The sequence below is a fragment of the Acinonyx jubatus genome, chromosome B2 (assembly GCF_027475565.1).
Source record: "Acinonyx jubatus isolate Ajub_Pintada_27869175 chromosome B2, VMU_Ajub_asm_v1.0, whole genome shotgun sequence".
NCBI classification, from domain to species: Eukaryota; Metazoa; Chordata; class Mammalia; order Carnivora; family Felidae; genus Acinonyx; species Acinonyx jubatus.
In genome coordinates this window covers 9,110,070-9,129,053 of record NC_069385.1, presented here as the reverse complement: position 1 = coordinate 9,129,053, position 18,984 = coordinate 9,110,070, and the positions used below count along the sequence as shown (strand labels likewise).

At 45.9% G+C, this 18,984-nt stretch overlaps 2 long non-coding RNA genes across 4 annotated transcripts; both read right to left on the bottom strand.

The window, feature by feature from the left end:
* Nucleotides 1–3,139: 3,139 nt before the first annotated feature.
* On the bottom strand, nt 3,140–17,089 carry LOC106982676 (uncharacterized). The gene is made up of 3 exons (XR_008298231.1): nt 16,164–17,089; nt 5,816–5,886; nt 3,140–3,528 (listed from the first exon to the last, which is right to left on the bottom strand). It is a non-coding gene; the product is annotated as an uncharacterized LOC106982676 (long non-coding RNA).
* LOC113598455 (uncharacterized) lies at nt 8,302–11,137 on the bottom strand. 3 transcript variants are annotated; one of them, XR_008298228.1, is made up of 3 exons: nt 10,101–11,137; nt 8,954–9,080; nt 8,302–8,802 (listed from the first exon to the last, which is right to left on the bottom strand). It is a non-coding gene; the product is annotated as an uncharacterized LOC113598455 (long non-coding RNA). The 3 variants fall into 3 exon arrangements; XR_003419084.2 differs by having other exon boundaries at nt 10,857–11,136; XR_003419083.2 differs by having other exon boundaries at nt 8,303–8,799; nt 10,857–11,136.
* Nucleotides 17,090–18,984: the final 1,895 nt, after the last annotated feature.

Here is an 18,984-nt window from a genome sequence, read left to right as displayed (position 1 = left end):
ACTTAAGGGATGTTCAGGGAAGGGATCTCCTCATTTGTGTGTCGGTCCTCCCTAGCAGGTCCTCCCCGCGATGGCTGCTATGGTGCCGTCCGAGCTGTCTGCCCGGCCCCTTGCCCTGCATATGCACCCACCAAGCAAGAGGAGCTTCTGGGTTTCTGCACATCTCCTTGCCAGAACAGCCCGTTTTGCACCTAGACTAGCAATGGCTCACAACCTTGTCGTTAGCCAGCTCCTCTGCTGGTTGATCTCTGTCACCACAAAACCTCCCCCGGGGAGGCCACAGAGACGACCTAGCACGCCATGTGGGTACTCGGTGCAGAGCTGCTGTTCCAGGCAGCCCTCTTCTTCTCAAGATGTCCGACCCTCCTAGAACATGCTTCTCCTCCTGGACCCACCTACCACACACCTGGGATGTTAGGCATGCGTCTCCCAAGACCTGCCTTTATTTTGAAATTGTTTATGAAAGAAAGCAAAGCAGCCTACCCTGGATCCCAAAGCTATGTTAAGTCTTAGAGCCGAGTTTGCTGGGGTTCCCGTCCCGGGTTTCATGACCTTGGGGCGGGTGCTAGCCAGCAGGTAGTGATCAAATGGGTAGAGACGCTGACAAACTGGGTTTTGTGACTCTCCCAAAGTTCAGAATTCTGGTGTTATCCGTCCTCTTTCCTTTATCCCAAAGCCTGGCCGTGGCCTTCTGGAACTTGCAACTGAGAAGATCCCATAACTGAGGAACACCTACCTCACTTCCGAGTGGAAGACAGACTCTTTCCTTCCCTCTGAGGGAGCTCCACGAGGGTAACGCGTCTGGCCTCCCCTGTCCCCTCGATGGAAAAGGCCTTCATTTGGAAGGAGAACCTGGTCATGTGAAGCCTGTCTCTGTCTCTCTTGGGGCCAGCTCACCGGCCAAGAGGGGGGCTCTGCCCCTTCGGGCCACATGTGTGGTAGGGCCCAGCCCCAGCTGGGAGGCCCACGTGGTGCAGGGCCACCTCTGGGAGGGCGGCATACCCCTCTAATTCTGTGGTTCTAGGATGTCCACCTGCCCGCAGATGTAGGCCACATTCCCGTCAGCTGCTTTAGCACAAGAAAGCTTTCCGGTGTTTCTCCACTGTTTTGAAACCAGGGTGGGAAAGAAGAGCGTTCTGTATTAGGTGCCTTCACACTATAAAGGCACCCCTAGTCTCTCCCCCAGGCTGCTCCAGACAAGCAGAAAGCAATGGCCATCCCTCCAGTGCCATCAGACTGCCAGAAACTTCCTGCTTGGACTCTCCCAATGCCTCCTGAGACAACGAAACCTTTCTTCATTAAAGACTTCAGTGGGGCACCTGGGTGGCTCAGTCAGCTGAGCGTCCGACTTAGGCTCAGCTCGGGATCTCGCAGGTCATGAGTTCGAGGCCCGTGTCGGGCTCTGTGCTGACAGCTCAGCGCCCGGAGCCTGCTTCAGATTCTGTGTCTCCCTCTCTCTCTGCCCCTCCCCTACTTGCTCTCTCTCTCTCTCTCTCTCTCTCTCTCTGTTTACAAATTTAAAATTTTGGTTGTAGAACTCAGAGTGGTATTTCATTTCTACTCAATTATAATTGTTACGAAGCTTTGGAGCACAAACCTCTGAAAAAGTGAATGCAGCACACTGTGTCGGGGCCCCTTTGCTGAGAAGGGACCTGGGCATGTGGCCAGGACTGTGCCCGGCTTGCCAGTTGAGAGGATAACTGGCAGAGCAGCCTGGCCCTGTCCACAGCCAGGTGCTCTGGGAGTCCACGGCTTCCACTCCACGGCTGTGCCAGGCAGGCTGCGGGCCACATCGCCCCTGGAGGGGCTCAGCGCCCACTTGGCAGTCAGACTGGGTGTAAATGCCTGTCTCATTCTCAGCTCCTTATCTTCTGCCCATCCACACCCTCTGGACGGATCTGGACAATTCCACTCATATCCACCTCTTCTTTTCTGGCCTGACTCCCACAGCTGTTTTCTCAGCCTGGCATCCAGCCCTTCTCTCCCCCAGCTAGAGCCACTCAGTCCACACCAGCCGTCTGCCAGCCCCAAGGGTCTGTGTGGACCGAACACTCTGGGACTTGGCACCACGGTGTGCATCAGGGCAGTCCGGCTGGCTATGGGCTTCTACTTTTTTTTTTTTTTTTTTAATGCTTATTTAACTTTGAGACACAGAGAGAGAGAGAGACAGAGCATGAGCAGGGGAGGGGCAGAGAGAGAGAGGGAGACACAGAATCCAAAGCAGGCTCCAGGCTCTGAGCTGTCAGCACAGAGACTGACGCGGGGCTCGAACCCACAAACCGCGAGATCATGACCTGAGCCAAAGTCAGACGCCTAACCGGCTGAGCCACCCAGGCACCCCTGGGCTTCTACTTCTTATTCTCTTGTTGCACCCAGATCCAGTCATGTGTGTAATTGGTCTATGTTTTCTCAACCACCTTAGTTTTATTTTCTGAGTCTGCGTGCCTGCCAGGTAACCCCCTTCTCCAGGTGCCCCAGACCCTTAAGAACCTCGGCGATGCCTTATTCTTTTGATTCTTCCTCCAAGCAATTAGAGGCTGGGGTGAGGGTCTACCACCCCTTGACCCGTTTCCCATGGCAGACCACCACATACGTCAACAGTCGCATGCTCCACACTCGCTCTTCCAGTTCTTCTGACAGGTGGGTGTTCACATGACATGTGCCATGAGAGGAAACTGAGGCCCAGGTGTGAAGTCACTTCCCCAAGGCAGCAGAGCCAGGACTGGAGCCAGACGATTGAACAGCAAAGCCTTCACTCTCCCCTCTACATCATAGAGCCCAAGGCCCCTAGTCCCTTGTCCTGCTGTCATCTGTATCTAAAATGGGACAAAGCCAGGGTGCCTGAGGGACTCAGTTGGTTAAGCATCTCTTGATTTCAGCTCAGGTCACAATCTCACAGTTCGTGGGTTTGAGCCCCGAGTCAGGCTCTGTACTGGCAGCGTGGAGCCTGCTTGGGATTCTCTCTCTCTCTCTCTCTCTCTCTCTCTCTCTCTCTCTCTCTACCCCACTCTCTCCCTCCCTCTCTTTCTCTCTCTTTCAAAAGTAAATAAATAAACTTTTACAAAAATAAAATAAAATGAAATGAAACAAGGCCACGTTGAGGTGCTCAGTACCTCTGCCCTGGACAATCACAACAATCTTCATGTTGTTGCCTTTTAATCTGTTAGGCGAGCCAACAAATACTCATTAAGCACCCTGTTCCTGCCAGATACAGCTTCCACATGATCTATTTTTCAGCGCAACATTGACACGGCAGCTGGAGCTATGGTTTGGATCATGTCACACTTCTGCTCGCAAACCTTCAGGGCTCTAGCTCAAGGCAGGGCCTGCTGGAGTGGCTGCGAGGAGCTGGGACTTGGAACCAGGCCATCTGTGGGGCCAGACAGGCTGGCCCAGCTGGGCAGAGGGCACAGCCAGGCAGCTCAGTGGGCGTGATCATGGGTAGAAGGTCCTGGAAGGAGTCACCAGGCTCCGGGAAGGTCCAGGGCCCAGGCAACAGAGGAAGGACTCGACTCCCAGGGAGGGGACCTGCAAATGAATGGAGTAACCTGGTTACTAGACTGAGCAGCACAAGGAGACTGGGGAACCTGAAGGTGTCATAAAAACAAGCAGGAAAGGGGGCAGACCTTGGCTAGCTCGGTGTCGTGTCCTGCAGAGTAAAGCTGCTTCAGGGCAAGATGGGTCCTGGGCCCAGAGGAGACAACTTGGACCCCTCATTGAGGAAGGGGTGCCGGACAAGGCTGGGGACAACAGCCTGACAACCACTCCCCACCCCCTTACTGCACTGACACAGGCCTTCTCCCCTTCCAGGCGGGTCAGAGGCCGCCTCCTCTGTGCCTGGGCTTGTGCCTTTCCGTGGCCTGGCTGTGGTGCTCAGCGCTCCGCCCCATCTATTCACTTCCTGAAGCCCACTTACCCTTCAGGAGCAAGTACAGGGGTGCTGGGGTGGCTCAGTCGGTTAAGCATCCAACTTCAGCTCAGGTCATGATCTCACAGTTTGTGAGCACGAGCCCCACATCAGGCTCTCCGCTGTCAGCACACAGCCTGCTTTTCGATTCTATGTCTCCCTCTCTCTCTCTCTCTCTCTCTCTCTGTACCTCCCCTGTGCTCACTCTCTCTCAAAAATAAATATTAGAAAAATATTTAAATCATTAAAAAAAAAAAGACTAAGTGCAAACGAGCACGCTTTTTTTCCTCTTTTCAGGCCTTCCCACTCTGTTTTCTTACATAACAGACTAAGTCTTTTTTTTTTTTTAATGTTTATTTTGAGAGAGAGAGAGAGAGTGCACAAGCAGGGGAGGGGCAGAGAGAGAGGGAGAGAGAGAATCCCAAGCAGGCTCTGTGCTGTCAGCTCAGAGCCTGACGCTGGGCTCAATCCCATGAACCATGAGATCGTGACCTGAGCCAAAATCGAGAGTTGGACGTTTAACCGACTGAGCCACCCAGGTGCCCCAACAGACTTGGTCTTATATTACTTGCTACATACCTCTATTAAAACACTCTTCCTTTAACCTGGTTTATTAGCTTCCTGGGGCTGCCATAACAGAGCATCACATGCTTCGTGGCTTAAAACAACAGAAATTTATTGTCACACGGTTCTGGAGGCCAGAAGGCTGAAATCAGGATGTCAGCAGGGCCGTGCTCCCTCAGAAACCACCTCCCAGTGATTTCCCAGTTCTTCTGGCTTTCAGTAGCCCTGGGCATTCCTTGGCTTGTGGCCACATTATCCAGTCTCTGCCTAGTCATCACATGGCCCCCTTCTCTCCGTGTCTCTTTTCTTCCTAGAAGAACCCAGTCATATTGGATTAAGGGTTCACCCTGCTTCCATCTGACCTCATCTTACTGTAACTAATTAATCCATAATTACCCCACTTCCAAATAAGCTCATATTCTGAGGTATGGGGGAGCAGGACTTCAACATGTCTTTTTGGAGGATGCAATTCAACCCATCACACCCGGTATGACAATGGTATCTAGGCCGCCATCTTCTATATCCTCAGCTCCTTGCCTACAGCCGGGTAGTTCTGGAGAGAAACAGACCTGGGTTTGTCACTCACCCTCTTGTAAAACCTGAGCAAGATCCTTAAGCCATTTGTCTTTTCTCATCTGTAAAATAACCACAACACCTAGAGCTATTGTGATGTTAATGTCAGTTCATGTGCTCAGTGAGTGCCCGGGAAATTTTAATTAGTAGGTAGTAGTGCTGTGTGTTGCACAGGGTAGAGACTCAATAAATAAATGTGAGTCACTGTCTCTAATACATATTTACTAAATTGGCAGGCCTGCAGAATACCTGAACCGATGAGCTTCTCCAGAGGGAGGGAGAGGCAGTGGCCAGCAAGACCTGGAGACTCTAGCCCGTCCCCTGGCATCGTGGGAATTGCTGAGGTGACATGGTGGCCACTGCCTGTCCCTGCTTGGATGGCAGGAGATTCTGGCTCCCGTCCTCACAGCGGGGAATCCTGGCTGGTTCTGTGAGAATGTGAAGGTGGAGCAGGCAGGGACCCTATGCCCTGTTTTTTGTTCTCTAGCTGGTGGGTGTGTGTGTGTGTGTGTGTGTGTGTGCGCGCGCGCGCACGTGCGCGCACATGTTCTGGGGAATGGGGGCCTGGAAGACAGGGACCAGAGGGGCCCAGCATCGTCCTGAAAGAGACATTCAGGCTGGAATGAAAAGCTAGCAACCAGAGCTTGACCTCCTGCTCTGGGGCCCTCCATGATTTCTGTGAAGAATCAGATTCTTCTACAGGATGAGTGTGGGTAGTGGGCACAGCACAGGAGATGGAACCAGAGACTTGGGGCTGAAAGAAAACTCTACGTTGGAGTAGCTGGGGTGACCTCCACAATTGCAGTCTTCTCTTGTATCAGGTGGGGCTGGTAAAATCTGCCCTATCAAATAAGAACATGATTCAAATGCCAGCTGTTTATGTCCTAAGGTTGCCAACCCTTGAAAGGACATTTCCAGAGCATATCCAAATTTGCAGAGGACCATCACAGCTTTGCTTTGTTTTTATTTTCATTTTCACAACCAGAAGTGAAAAATCCATTAATTACTCTTAGAAAGAAGAAAATATGTCTGAGGCTCAACATCCATCTGCCATAGGATGAAACTTGGCATCCCTCATTCTTTCTCTATTTCATGAACACCCAAGATTGTATGCTTCTGTTTCACGGGGGTTCCTTTTCCTCAGGAAAAATGCTGACCTGGCGTCTGGCCTCCCTAGACTCCATACTAGACAAATATTTCCACTGTAGACTAATCACCAACTCCTTGAAATTTCTTGAAAAATTGCTTCAAGGCGATGTACCAAAGTGGGAAGCACATTTTCAGGAAAGAAGATAATGATGGAGTTTCACCCAGGAACCACACATTTAAGAGTCAGACATCATTAGGGGTGCGTGGGTAGCTCAGTTGGTTGAGGGTCCGACTCTTGATCTCAGGGTTCATGACATGGAGCCCTGCGTTGGGCTCTGTGCTGACACTGCTGAGCCTGCTTGGGATTCTTTCTCTCCCTCTCTCTGCCCCTCCCCACCTCTCAAAAATAAATAAAGAAGCTTAAAAAAAAAAAAAAAGGTGGTGCCTAGGTGGTTCAGTTGGTTAAGCATCCGACTTCCACTCAGGTCATAATCTCACAGTTCCTGAGCAAAAACCCCACATTGGGCTCACTGCTGTCAGCATGGAGCCTGCTTCTGATCTGTCTTCCTCTCTCTCTGCCCCTCCCCCACTTGTGCGAGCTCTCTCTCTCAGAAATAAAATATTAAAAAATTAAAAAAAAAAAAAAAAAAGAGTCGGACATCATTGCACCAGACAACATATGCGCTGAACAACACCGACACACACTGCAAACGTGGGAAGTTTCATGATTAAATTTACATCCTTCAGTCTAGCCAGTGAGGGCAAGGATACGATGTGCATAGATAACTGGAACACTGCGCAGATCTAAGGAACTTCCGCGAAAGTTACAACGTGTGGTGAGGTCAAAGAATAAAGAGCTCACATTCTTTGGGGCAATAAGAAGAATGCCTGGTGTCTTTTTTTTTCTAATGCGAGAGAGATCAGGGTCAGATAAAGAGAAGGGAGAAAACTGTGGTAAGCAGGTGATCCACAGGTAGAAAAGCAAGCTCTAAAAAGTACGGCCTGGATCCCAGTTGGTATGTTGATTACCACATTCAGTTTCCATTCCGGTTCTGTATTTATTGATCACATTTGCATTTACCCAGGTAAGGAAACTCTGCAATACAGGGCATGCAATTGGTGTGTCTAGGGACCTATGCAGTCTCAGCAGAATGTTGTCAAAGTGGATTCTAAGTTCAGAAGCCTCATAATTATCAGCAAAAGCTGCCCAATAATTTCACCAACAAACCATATGAACAGACTTCAATGCAGAGACTATTGGAGAGCACTTAACTTGCTGTAAAAAGTACCTAAAACTTCAGGTGTAGCTTGTATGGCATCCAGGAAACATACCACTGTTGGCAGGTTCCCATACCTCTAACCCCACAGTGGTAACGAACACGGCAACTTCTTTTAGAAAACCGTATTATATGCCCAGCATGAAGCCTTTACGTTTGTTATTTACAACTTTGTGGTCTGCACAAACTAAAAATAGCTCAAATTGTTTAAATCCCTAATTGTTTGAATAACACAACTGCTTTAGACTTTCAGAAAGTTGGATTTCCCACTTGAGTTCCACAAGGTGCGTTAAAAGATCCCAGCCAGGGATCTTTTCCAGGAAGTGATGTTGTAAAGTTTCTCTGCAGAAAATCTCTAGGGTTCTGGGACCTCTGCTTTCCGCAACAGGACATGTCACTGCAGAGGACCACACTGGGCATGGTCCCGCTAAATGCTCACCATGCATGGATCTCAGACGATGTTACATTTTGGTGGGGTTCTGAGCTGTGCAATCAATGAGAGAAATACACTGAGGAGAAAACAATTTATTTGAGACTCTTTGCGGTTAAGTTCTTCTAAGGCAAGGAGATTATTTACCTCTGCTAAGTTCAGAGACTAGGTTTGGGTGATCTAAGGTTCTGGAAAAGCAACAAGAGACTGAAAGCACCTTGAAAATTATTCAAGCTTAAAGGAAAAGATCATAAATTATTTTTAAAAAATCCATAAGACAGAACAATAATAAACCCCGAGGTAACTGAAGGACAAGGACTTTGCCAAAATGAGAAATATGTTTGTGTGTGTGTGTGTGTGTATGTGTATACACACTTTCCTCTTAAGAAAATGACTTGTATGGCAACACAAAGCACATGAAAATATAAAGTTCTCTGATAAAGGTAAACACATAGACTAATACATAATCCCGTAATATTGGAATGGTGGTGCATAAATCACTTTTAATTTTGGTGTAGGATTCAAAGGATAAAAGCCCAAAATACAAACTATATCCCCATGTTAATGGATACAAAATATAAAAAGATGGTATTTGTGACATCAGTAACGAAATTGGTGTTGGAGAGGATGTAAAAGAGTAGAGTTTCTGTATGTGATCATGGACATTTCTTGATTTCAGTTCCCCAACATCCTTTCCCCGTTCTTCCAGTAACAGAACCAGTGCTTGCCTTGTTCCATCATTGGCCCATGTGGTTTGCTGAGCTGCCTTGAACCCTAGCTCTGAGTTTGGACCTGTGTCTCAGAATGGCCAGTGAGGAGGTGGAATCCCCCTGTCCACAGTGACTGGTTTCAGCAGAGATCTTCAATTCTTTCAGTGGGACTCAATTCCATTTTTTGTTTGTCGATTTAACTCTTGGGAGACAGAGATGGACTTTAGCTATTCAGATATCTGCTCGATCCTGCTGAAAATGAAGTAAAAATGGAAGAAAGCATACCCAAGAGAAGAGAGGTTGGGGTCCAAATGACATTATTTGAACTCCTGGGTCCAGCTTGGCCAACCCCCCTGAAGTTTTCAGTTAAGCAAACTAAGAGATTCTCTTTTCTTTCCCACACCTGTTTGAGTTGGGTTTTCTGTCACTCACAAGCGACACTCAGAGTGGTATACCTTTACAATTCAGCTAATTGTAGATCCTTGTGACTGACCGTAACCTGGATGTGAATTTGGAGTATCATACAGCCCCTGAAACATCAAGACATACAGAGCATTTCTGCAGGCCTCTTTTTAATTCCAGACTGGGATATGTCAGTAATAGGTCCCTCATATCACCTGTCATCAGCTCTGACCCCTTCATCTGCCTTAATTTCTCCATCCCACTTAATGTTACTGGACATAAAAGTACATCATTACTTGTTTATATATTTATGGTCTGTTTCACTTGCTAGAATGTAAACTCCATGAAGGCAGGCACTTGGCCTGCGGTGTGCTCTGCTGTTTCCCCAAGGTCAAGGACACTGCCTGGCACCAACTATAAATATCAGTTGAATGAACGAATGCATGAGTGAGTGACTCTGGCTTCTCATATCATTCTCCCTATATGATTAGCTCTGGAGTCAATTGCTGGGGTCCAAACAAACAGTGACCTAGAGAGCAAAAGAGACTACTGTCCACTAGCAGGCCACCTGCATAGCCACCTCTCCTCTCAGGAAGGGACATCTCTTGTTAGCTAATTACATAACAAGAAACTCTACTTTCTATAAATTCTGAATGCAGTGGGTGAATGAATGAGCCACCTGGGTGGCTTAGTTGGTTAAGCATCTGACTTTTGATCTCAGCTCAGGTCTTGAGCTCATGGTCATGAGCTCAAGCCCCAAGTTGGACTCCATGCTGGGTGTGAAGCCTAGTAAAAAACAAAAATAAGAAAGAAGGAAGGAAGGAAGCAAGGAAGGAAGGAAGGAAGGAAGGGAGGGGTGCCTGGGTGGCGCAGTCGGTTGAACATCTGACTTTGGCTCAGGTCATGATCTCACAGTTCATGGGATTGAGCCCAGAGTCAGGCTCTGCACTGACAGCAAGGAGCTTGTTTAGGACTCTCTCTCCCCCTCTCTTTCTGCCCCTCCCTGCCCCTCAAAAATAAATAAATAAACTTTAAAAAGAAAGAAAGAAAGCAGATACCATAAAATAGCTTTACTTGCTAATATACCAAGAACTTAATTGGACCCCTGACAGTTTAAAAATATATCAGAGGAAAACATTTTGACTAACCTGAGCCATTTTGTCCAATGGGGTCAGAAGAGAAGTAGGTAGTAATAAATTATGCTTATAGGGGCGCCTGGGTGGCTCAGTCGGTTAAGTGTCTGACTTCGGCTCAGGTCATGATCTCACAGTTAGAAAGTCTGCCTTGAACGGGCTAACAGTTTTGATTTCCATCCCAATTTCCATGTCGTTTAGAGAGCTGCATTATAAATACTCCAAAATAGCTGAAAGGTTGAAGGTTGAACCTGTATTTTAGGATTCTGAATTCCCTGTCCACTCCAAGTTCTTAAGTATTTTAATAGGGAATTGGTTTATTTGTATTTTTAAGAAAGCCAGGAATCAAGGAGGATATACTGAAAAGTCAGGTGATTTAGGGAATATGAGTTCCTCTCCTGAGGGAACTCAGTGGCCAAAGACCAACTACAAAGTAAAAACATAATTACACCCCGGGAGAAAGGCCCTGGCCAAGGGAGGAAGGGAGGGAAATACAAAGAAATGACAAGAGCGGAAGGGGCATTCTCAGACAAGCTGACAAAGGAAGCAGTTAGCTCACGTTTTCTAAAGGTGAGGAAAGACGAATGCCCAACTATTTGTTCTGCTGTTAGGTAGACTGTAATTCAATCTTGGTTTTTTTCAGGGTGTTTCCTTCTCCAATCGTGATTCTCATTAAAATGTAGAGGCTTGGGGTGATTGTGTTAAGTCTTACATTTTCCATTTGCTGTGAGAGGTTGATAGCATCTTGAACCCTCCTTGGGTAGCACTTACGTTGCTGCACGGCGACTCTTGTTTATACCCGTGTGCCTACAGTAGATCACCACGTCCTCCGGGGCTGGGCCGCTGGACTCAGAATGCTCTTCGCACCAGCACAAACCAATGAACATTTGGTAGATCAGTTCTGGAGCAGATGCACTTTTGCCTTACAGTCCTTCAAACTCATTCAGTATGCAATCAGTTTAAATTAAATTCAGAAGGCTTGGAGAATTCTCAGTCTGGCAATGAAATCGATTAACTTGGCGACTGGTGTCTGTTTAAAAATGAGGGGAGTAGAATTACTTAAAATCTCTCTAAACATGTTTGAGAGTTTTTTTTAGCAAATAGACAATTAAGTAAATATTCAGAAAATGTACTCAAAGCCATAGGAGGAAGCTGATTTCCAGAGATAAGGAGCTTTTTAATACTAACCAACTTTGCAAAAAGTTTGTTTCTACAATGATGCTCAAATCTGTACTGTGTTCATACTCACTAATACTTTACTATTTTTCAAATACGATAGCTTGCTTCCCAAATTGGAAATTCTAGGGGTCAGTACTGACCCACTCACTCACTTATTCATTGATTCATTCAGACAATATTTCTTGAGCCCCAATCATGTACCCAAGCGCCGAAGATATTATAGTGAATGGATATAGACATGCTTTCATAGCGCTTAAAACTTCACCAATAAATTAAAAAATCTCAACTATGATAAGGAGGTAGATGTACCCGGTGCTGGAGAGGACCATGTGAGATTTGCCCTAAGTTGGGTATTTAAGGAAAGTTCTCTAGGAGCGATGATGGATGAATGAACAAGATCTGGAGGGAGGTAGATTGACCAGGTCAAGAGAGGAGGGAAGGGGGGTTCAGGCAGAAGGAGCAGCAAACCCAGGTTCTTGTGGGGGAGTAAGGTCAGCATAGCTGACCCAGGAGGCCATGCCAGCGTATACGACATTTTAGGGGAGTATGCTCATGTTTGGAAAACGGGAAATCACTGAAATGCTTTAAGCCAGAGAGGAGTGAGGTGGTTCGAGCTGTGGTAAGACCTGATTTGTCTTCCCAAAGACTCTGATCCTGTGTGCCGGAAGGATTGGAGGGTGGCTAGACTGGATGGGGAGTTAGGTGAGAAGGGCAGTTGGCAGGATGCTAAAGGAGGTCTAACATTGCCCCTCACCCCACAGAGAATGACTCCTCCTTAGCCAGAGTCAGGGTTCTGACACCAAATTAAAATAAACCTGAAAACCTATTTCCTGACCAACAAGGAAATGGAACACCAGCCACACTGAACCTAGATGGTGTTTTTAAGTTTTTTTTTTTAAAGTAAACTCTACCCCCAACATGGGGCTCATACTCATAATCCCTCACAATGCTGAGATCAAGAGTCAGTCACAGGCTCTACCAACTGAGCCAGTCAAGTACCCCTGATTGTCTGATTTTTAAAGTAGGCTCCACACCCAATGTGGAGCTTGAACTCATGACCCTGTGATCAAGAGTCACGTCCTCTATGGACTGAGCCAGCCAGGCACCCCAACCCAAATGATATTTTAATGTAATTGTTACCCCTCCAAAGCCTTTGAGCTTCTTAAGGACAGGATATGTAAATTATTCATCATTGTATCTTAAGGCCTAAATACCATCAACAGATTATATAGCTGTCAGGTACAGAAAGGAAGCATGGCACAATAGCTTGCTAGGGCTACTGTGACAAACTACCTGCTTAAGTGACAGACATTTATTTATTTATTTTTTAATGTTATTTGTTTTGAGAGAGAGTGGGAGTGGAGGAGGGCAGGGGGCGGGGAGGGGAGAGAGAAAGGGAGAGAGAGAATCTTAAGCAGGCTCCACACTCAGCACAGAGCTTGATGTGGGGCTTGATCCCACGACCCTGGGGGCTTGACCCGAACTGAAATCAAGAGTCCGACACTCAGCCACTGAACCACCCAGGCGCCCCAACAGACATTTATTTTCCCACAATTCTGGAGGCTAGAAGTCTTAGCTTAAGGTATCAGTGCAATTGGTTCCTTCTAAGGGCTGAAGGAAGGACCTGTTCTAGGCCTCCCTCATGGCTTGTAAATGTGTCTTTACACCATCTTCCTTTGCGTGTGTCTCTGGGTCCAAATTTCCCCCTTTACAACACAGTTATATTGGATTAGAGCCCACCCTAAACACCTCATTTTAAATTTGGTTACCTTTATAAGGACCCTACCTCCAAATAAGGTCACATTTGGGGTAATGCAACTCAACTGATAACACATGGGGCTGTGGGATTTGGTAGCTGGCCTGTGTTCTAGAGGACTCCATTTATCAAGGCACCTTTTGCTTGTTCCATTTAATAGTGCTGACTCCTTCATGTGCCAGGCTCCAGAAAGCAGACTTCAGACTGGGTAGAGCAGAGCAGGGAGATTGCCTTTTCCTGGTCTCTTCAAAGCTTATGCCATTTTCTTGAAAAAGCCCGACCAAAGCAGATAGATTTTCCAAACTGTTATCTGTTGAATTGTGCCCCTCCACCTCAAATTCATATACTAAAGCCCTAACCCTCAGGACATCTGAATGTGATTGTATTTGGAGACAGGGTCTTTAAAGAGGTAAATAAGTTAAAATGAAGTCATTAGTGTGGACCTAATCCAGTATGACCGGTGTCCTTACAAGAAGAGGAAATTTGGACACAGACACACACGGAAGGAAGACCAAGGAAGACATGGGGAGAAAGAGGCCATCTGCAAGCTGGCGAGAGAGGCCTCAGGAGAAGCCAGCGCTGTTGACACTTTGATTTGGGGCTTCTATCCTCCAGGATGGTGAGAAAATAAATTTCTGTTATTGAAGGCACCTCGTCTGTGGATTTTCTTATGGTGTTTCTAGCAACCGACACACAAACCAAACCGGCCAACGGTGATTCTCAAAACCCAGTTTCACTTGATAACTCCTTCCCATGATTCACTTCTTATTAATAACAAGTAATGTTTCCTGAGTGTTTACCTCGTGTGTCAGGCACTATGCTGGAGTGCTGTCAATGTTGTCTTATTTAATCTGTACAAACCCCTAGACATGAGGACTATTATGATCTTAATTTGTAAGCAGAAGAAACCTGAGCATAAAAGAGATCAAGTAACTTGCCTGAGGTTATCCAGTAGGAAGGGTACAGAGTCTGGGGTCTCCAAGACTGTGCCCTTAGCCTCTGAGCACTTTGTGCCAACCTGAGGACCATTCTGGAAGGAGGTAGAGCTTCACTGCACCATAGAGTTTACAGGCACAGCTGAGACATCTGGGTGTTTAGCTGATGAAGAGAGTGAATTACCCCTTACAACTACTTTCCCTCATTAATAAGAAGATAAACAACCTGACTGAAACATCGGCCAAAACCTTTACAGTCATCAGGAACACGCAGCAGATTAAAATAAAAATGAGGACCACCACACTCCTGTTAGAATGGCCAAAATCTAAAACATTGACAACACCAAATGCTGGTGAGGCTATGGAGCGACAGGAACTCTCAGTCATTGCTGGTGGGTATGCAAAATGGTACAACCACTTTGGAAGACAGCTAGGCAGTTTCTTAGAAAACTAAACATACTTTTACCATATGGTTCAGCAATCATATTCCTTAATATTTACCCCAATGAGCTGTAAATTTATGTCTACACAAAGCCCATTACATGAACATTTATAGCAGCTTTATTCAAAAAAGCACAATGTGGAAGCAACCAAGATGCCCTTCAGTAGGTGAATAAAGGTTAGTACAACGAGGCAATAGAATATTATACAGCACTGAAAACAAATCAGCCATCAAACCATGAAAGGATGTAGAGAAAATGTTAAAGCATATTACTAAGTGAAATAAGATAATCTGAAAAGGCTACATACTATATGATTCCAACTATATGACATTTTGGAAAAGGCAAAACTATAGAGGCAGTAAAAGGATTAGTGGTTGCCCGGGGTTGGAGGGAGGGAGGGATGAATAAGTAGAGCACGGAGGACTTTTAGAGCAGTGAGACTGCTCTGTATGCTACTATAATGGTGGATACATGTCATTATACATTTATCCGAACCCATAAAATGTACAACACCAAGAGTGAACCCTGATGTAAACTATGGACTTTGGATGATGACAGTGTGTCCATGTAGGTTCATCCGCTGCAACAAATGTCCCATTCTGGTGGGGGTTGCTGACAACAGGGGAGGCTGTGCGTATGTGTGGGCAAAGGGTATATAGGAATTCTCTGTGCATTCACCTCAATTTTTTTGTGAGCCTAAAACTGCTCTAAAAACTAACATCTTAAAAAAAGAGAAGAAAGTACTCCCCTAGCCTTTTGGGTCAGCTTGTGACTCTAGATCATTCTTAGTTCTTGCAGAAATCATCAGCCCTCCATGAACAGTCTGAAGACTATACCAACATTTCAGAGCTGGGATTAAATATTTTGCCTTTGCTATTATCACAAGTCATTAGACTCCTATTATTACTGATCTTAAGCAGAGGAAAGAAGATTGGAAGAAAATGACAAGTCATAAAATCACAAAGAAATTGGGGGAATATGTCTTTCATGACTAAAGCTGCATGTATTCGTATTAATGCCACAGTGGTGTCCCTGGTTTTTTTTTTCACACAAGAGAACATTTACAAAAAGAAGGAGCATAACCTGAGTGAGATATACAGACCTCTCTCCCTCCTACTCAGGTCATCAGTTGGCATCAGATGTTGAAGACCTGGGGTGCCTGGGTGGCTCATTTAATAAATGTCTGTTGGGGTGCCTGGATGGTTCAGTGGTCTGAGTGTCAGACTCTTGGTTTTGGCTCAGGTCATGATCTCACGGTCCATGATCTCATGGTTTGTGGGTTCGAGCCCCGCATCAGGTGCTGTGCTGACAGCAAGGAGCCTACTTGCTCCCTCTCGCTCTCTGCCCATCCCCCACTCACACCATGTCGGTCTCTCTCAAACAAATAGATAAACTTTAAAAAAAAGTTGAAGACCTCGATGCTGATGGGAAAAAGACATGTTAAATGTCTTTCAGAACAGATAATAAGTGGGATGGGGTAACATGTTGGAGAATATTGAGCTTTTCTTGAATGTAAAACTGCTTACATTGCTAGAGATGCTTTACTCCTGTTTTTTGCATCTAATTGCTGAACTGCTGGAATTTGCATCTTCCCACAATCAATGCCCCGCTGCTGGCTGCAACATGTATTGAGAAACAAGTAATCATGCTCTGTGATGAGATAGCCCTTGTGAACAGCTATTGTCCCTCCCCAGCAGTGTCTGCCACCACTCAGAGGCACTTGAGGTATCGTGGGGGAAAGAAGGCAAGTGGGATTTCTCCATACCTGGAAGGGTTAAGCGTTGAGTCAATCTACAGCAAATGGCACACCCAGTTTGAGGTCCGTGAGGGTGAAGAAATTTATCTGTGAGTCATCACTGAATACACTCTGTTCTATAGAATGTTGGTTAGCAACTTGCTTGCAAACATTCTGTCCAATGGTTCTGTTATACAGCACATATGAAAGGAGGTACGTTGCCCATTGTGACTTAGCATTTGGCAATGAAATAAAGCTGGCATTGATGGGCATGGGTTTTCACCAATGGACTTAAGGTCTGAAGACAAGTGCTGGGTTGCAAGACTCCATTTTCACTCTAAGCATGAAAGTCAGAGAAGGACTTTGGTGCCTGTGGCTAAGGGGGAGAAGAGTGACTCTCCTGGGAAACTGTCAGTGTGGAAAACAAAACAAAACAAGACAAAACAGAAAAGGAACTCAGCCCAATGGTCCTCTTGTTTTATTGTATTGTGGCTTTTTCAGAGGCTCTGACTACCTGGTTAAATTCTTAGCTATTTTCAAAACTTCATACTGATTGGTGTTTTTAAGCCAGAACCTTAAAACTCAGTTCTCCCAACCCTAGATCCTATCCAAAGAGCCCTGTATTTGTCAGTCAGGAGGAATGAGCAGGCAAGAGGGCGAGGCTGTGTGTGTCCATGGCTGGAAGAAAGGTGTGCTGTTTTGTTGCTAGGCAACAGGCTTTATGTGACAACAATTCCTTTTCTCTGAACAACCGGGGTGCTCTTCTTGGTTTCATGAAAGCCGTGCATTTTCTTGGTACAAGAAGTACACGTGGCGGTGCCTGGGTGGCTCCGTTGGTTAAGCCTCCAACTTCGGCTCTGGTCATGATCTCGCATCTCGTGGGTCCGAGCCCCACGTCAGGCTCTGTGCTGATCGCTCAGAGCCCGGAGCCTGCTTCGGATTCTGTGTCTCTCTCTCTCTCTCTGGCCCTCCCCCGCTCACACTCGGTCTCTGTCTCTCTCTCTCTCTCAAATACAAATAAACATTAAAAGAAAAGAAGTACATGTGGAGTTTACACTAATTTGTCATAGGATAGTGTTTACGAAAGGGAATGCGAATCTACTTTTGAATTCTTTGATTTGCTTCCTTCCCATTGCCACCTGAGAAATCACTTGCTTCAGGGAGACACGATTCTTTCCTTTTCTCAGCTGAGGACCCTTGTCTGGTTTGTCTGGATGTGGTTTGTGGGATTCCATTCTCTCCAAGCCTCTAAACTCCCCCAGGTGAATAGTGAATGCGCCTCTGAGCTTCTCAATCGAGAGAACATCTTCACATTTGGAAATGTTATTGGATTTGATGTTATAATTTCAAACTAGTTAGCTAATCCTGACGCAAACATGTTACGGTATCTTCTCTATTTCTTCTTCTTTTATTGATTCTGAATATAGCATGTGTAGGTTGTGTACTGGTTACAGTCTTCCCAAGATAGGGCCCTAGATCTCTTGCATCCTTACAGCCTTAAAGCATCTGACATAGAACTTGGCATGTAGCAAGATGCTTCATAAATGCTCATTGAATGGAAGAATGGATGGAAGCACAAAGATTAATATAGCGTTGCATCTTCCTAATACATGGATTTCAAATAGATTCAAGGCAGGTTCTGCAAATGAAGTGGTGATTGGCCTTATAGGTATTCTAAAAAGAGACAAAAATTTAGATGCCCTTAATTTAGAGACGTGTCCTTCCTCTGAATGTAAAAGTCATATGTTTAATATAGAACTAGCAACCAGACATGCTTGGGTATAGATTCAGAATGCTAGAATGCTGATACTCTTTTAATCTTAGGAGACCATCGAGATACTTTGAAAAATGGAAAGTACATAGACCTGAGAACCAGCCCACAGGTTCAATATCTTTTCCCAAGATATTGTATTCTCCTAGAGCAAAGTTAGGCCTTTGCTACCACACTACAACGTACTCTGAACGTGTTTCCCCACTAATAGGAAGTGACGTGTCCCGGGCATTCTTTTCTTTTTGATCGTGGATGAGGGGCACCTGGGTGGCTCAGTGGGTTAAGTGTCAGACTTTTGGTTTCAGCTCAGGTCGTGATCTCCTGGTTCATGAGATTAAGCCTCACACTGGGCTCTGTGCTGACAGTGTAGAGCCTGCTTGGGATTCTCTCTCTCTCTCTCTCTCTCTCTCTCTCTCTCTCTCGCTGCCATTCCCACACACGTGCTCTCTCTCTCTCTCAAAATAAATAAATAAACTGGGGCACCTGGATGGCTCAGTCAGTTGGATGTCTGACTTTGGCTCAGGTCACGATCTCATGGTCTGTGGGTTTGAGCCCCGTGTCAGGCTCTGTGCTGACAGCTCAGAGCTTGGAGCCTGCTTTGGATTCTTTGGATTCTGTGTTCTCCCTCTCTCTCTCTGACCCTCCCCCACTTATGCTCTGTCTCTGTCTCTGTCTCTCTCTTTCAAAAATAAAATAATAAATAAATAAATAAATACACTTAAAAAAGAAAAATCTTTGGATGAACTTTGTCTCCTGGGTTGAGAAGATTAAAATATTTCCCCTACCCCATCCCTGCCACACTCTGGAACATTGATTTTTGTTCCCAAAGAATAATGGTTAATATTCATCAAGTGCTTGCTATGTGCTAACCACTCTTCTAAGCTCTTTACATGGATTAATCCCTTAATCCTCACAACAATCCTGTGAGGTGGGTGCTATTATTGTCCTTTTTAAAAAAAAAAAAAAGTTTTTTGAATGTTTTTATTTATTTTTGAGAGACAGAGCACCAGTGGGGGAGGGGCAGAGAGAGAGGGAGACACAGAATCCGAAGCAGTCTCCAGGCTCTGAGCTGTCAGCACA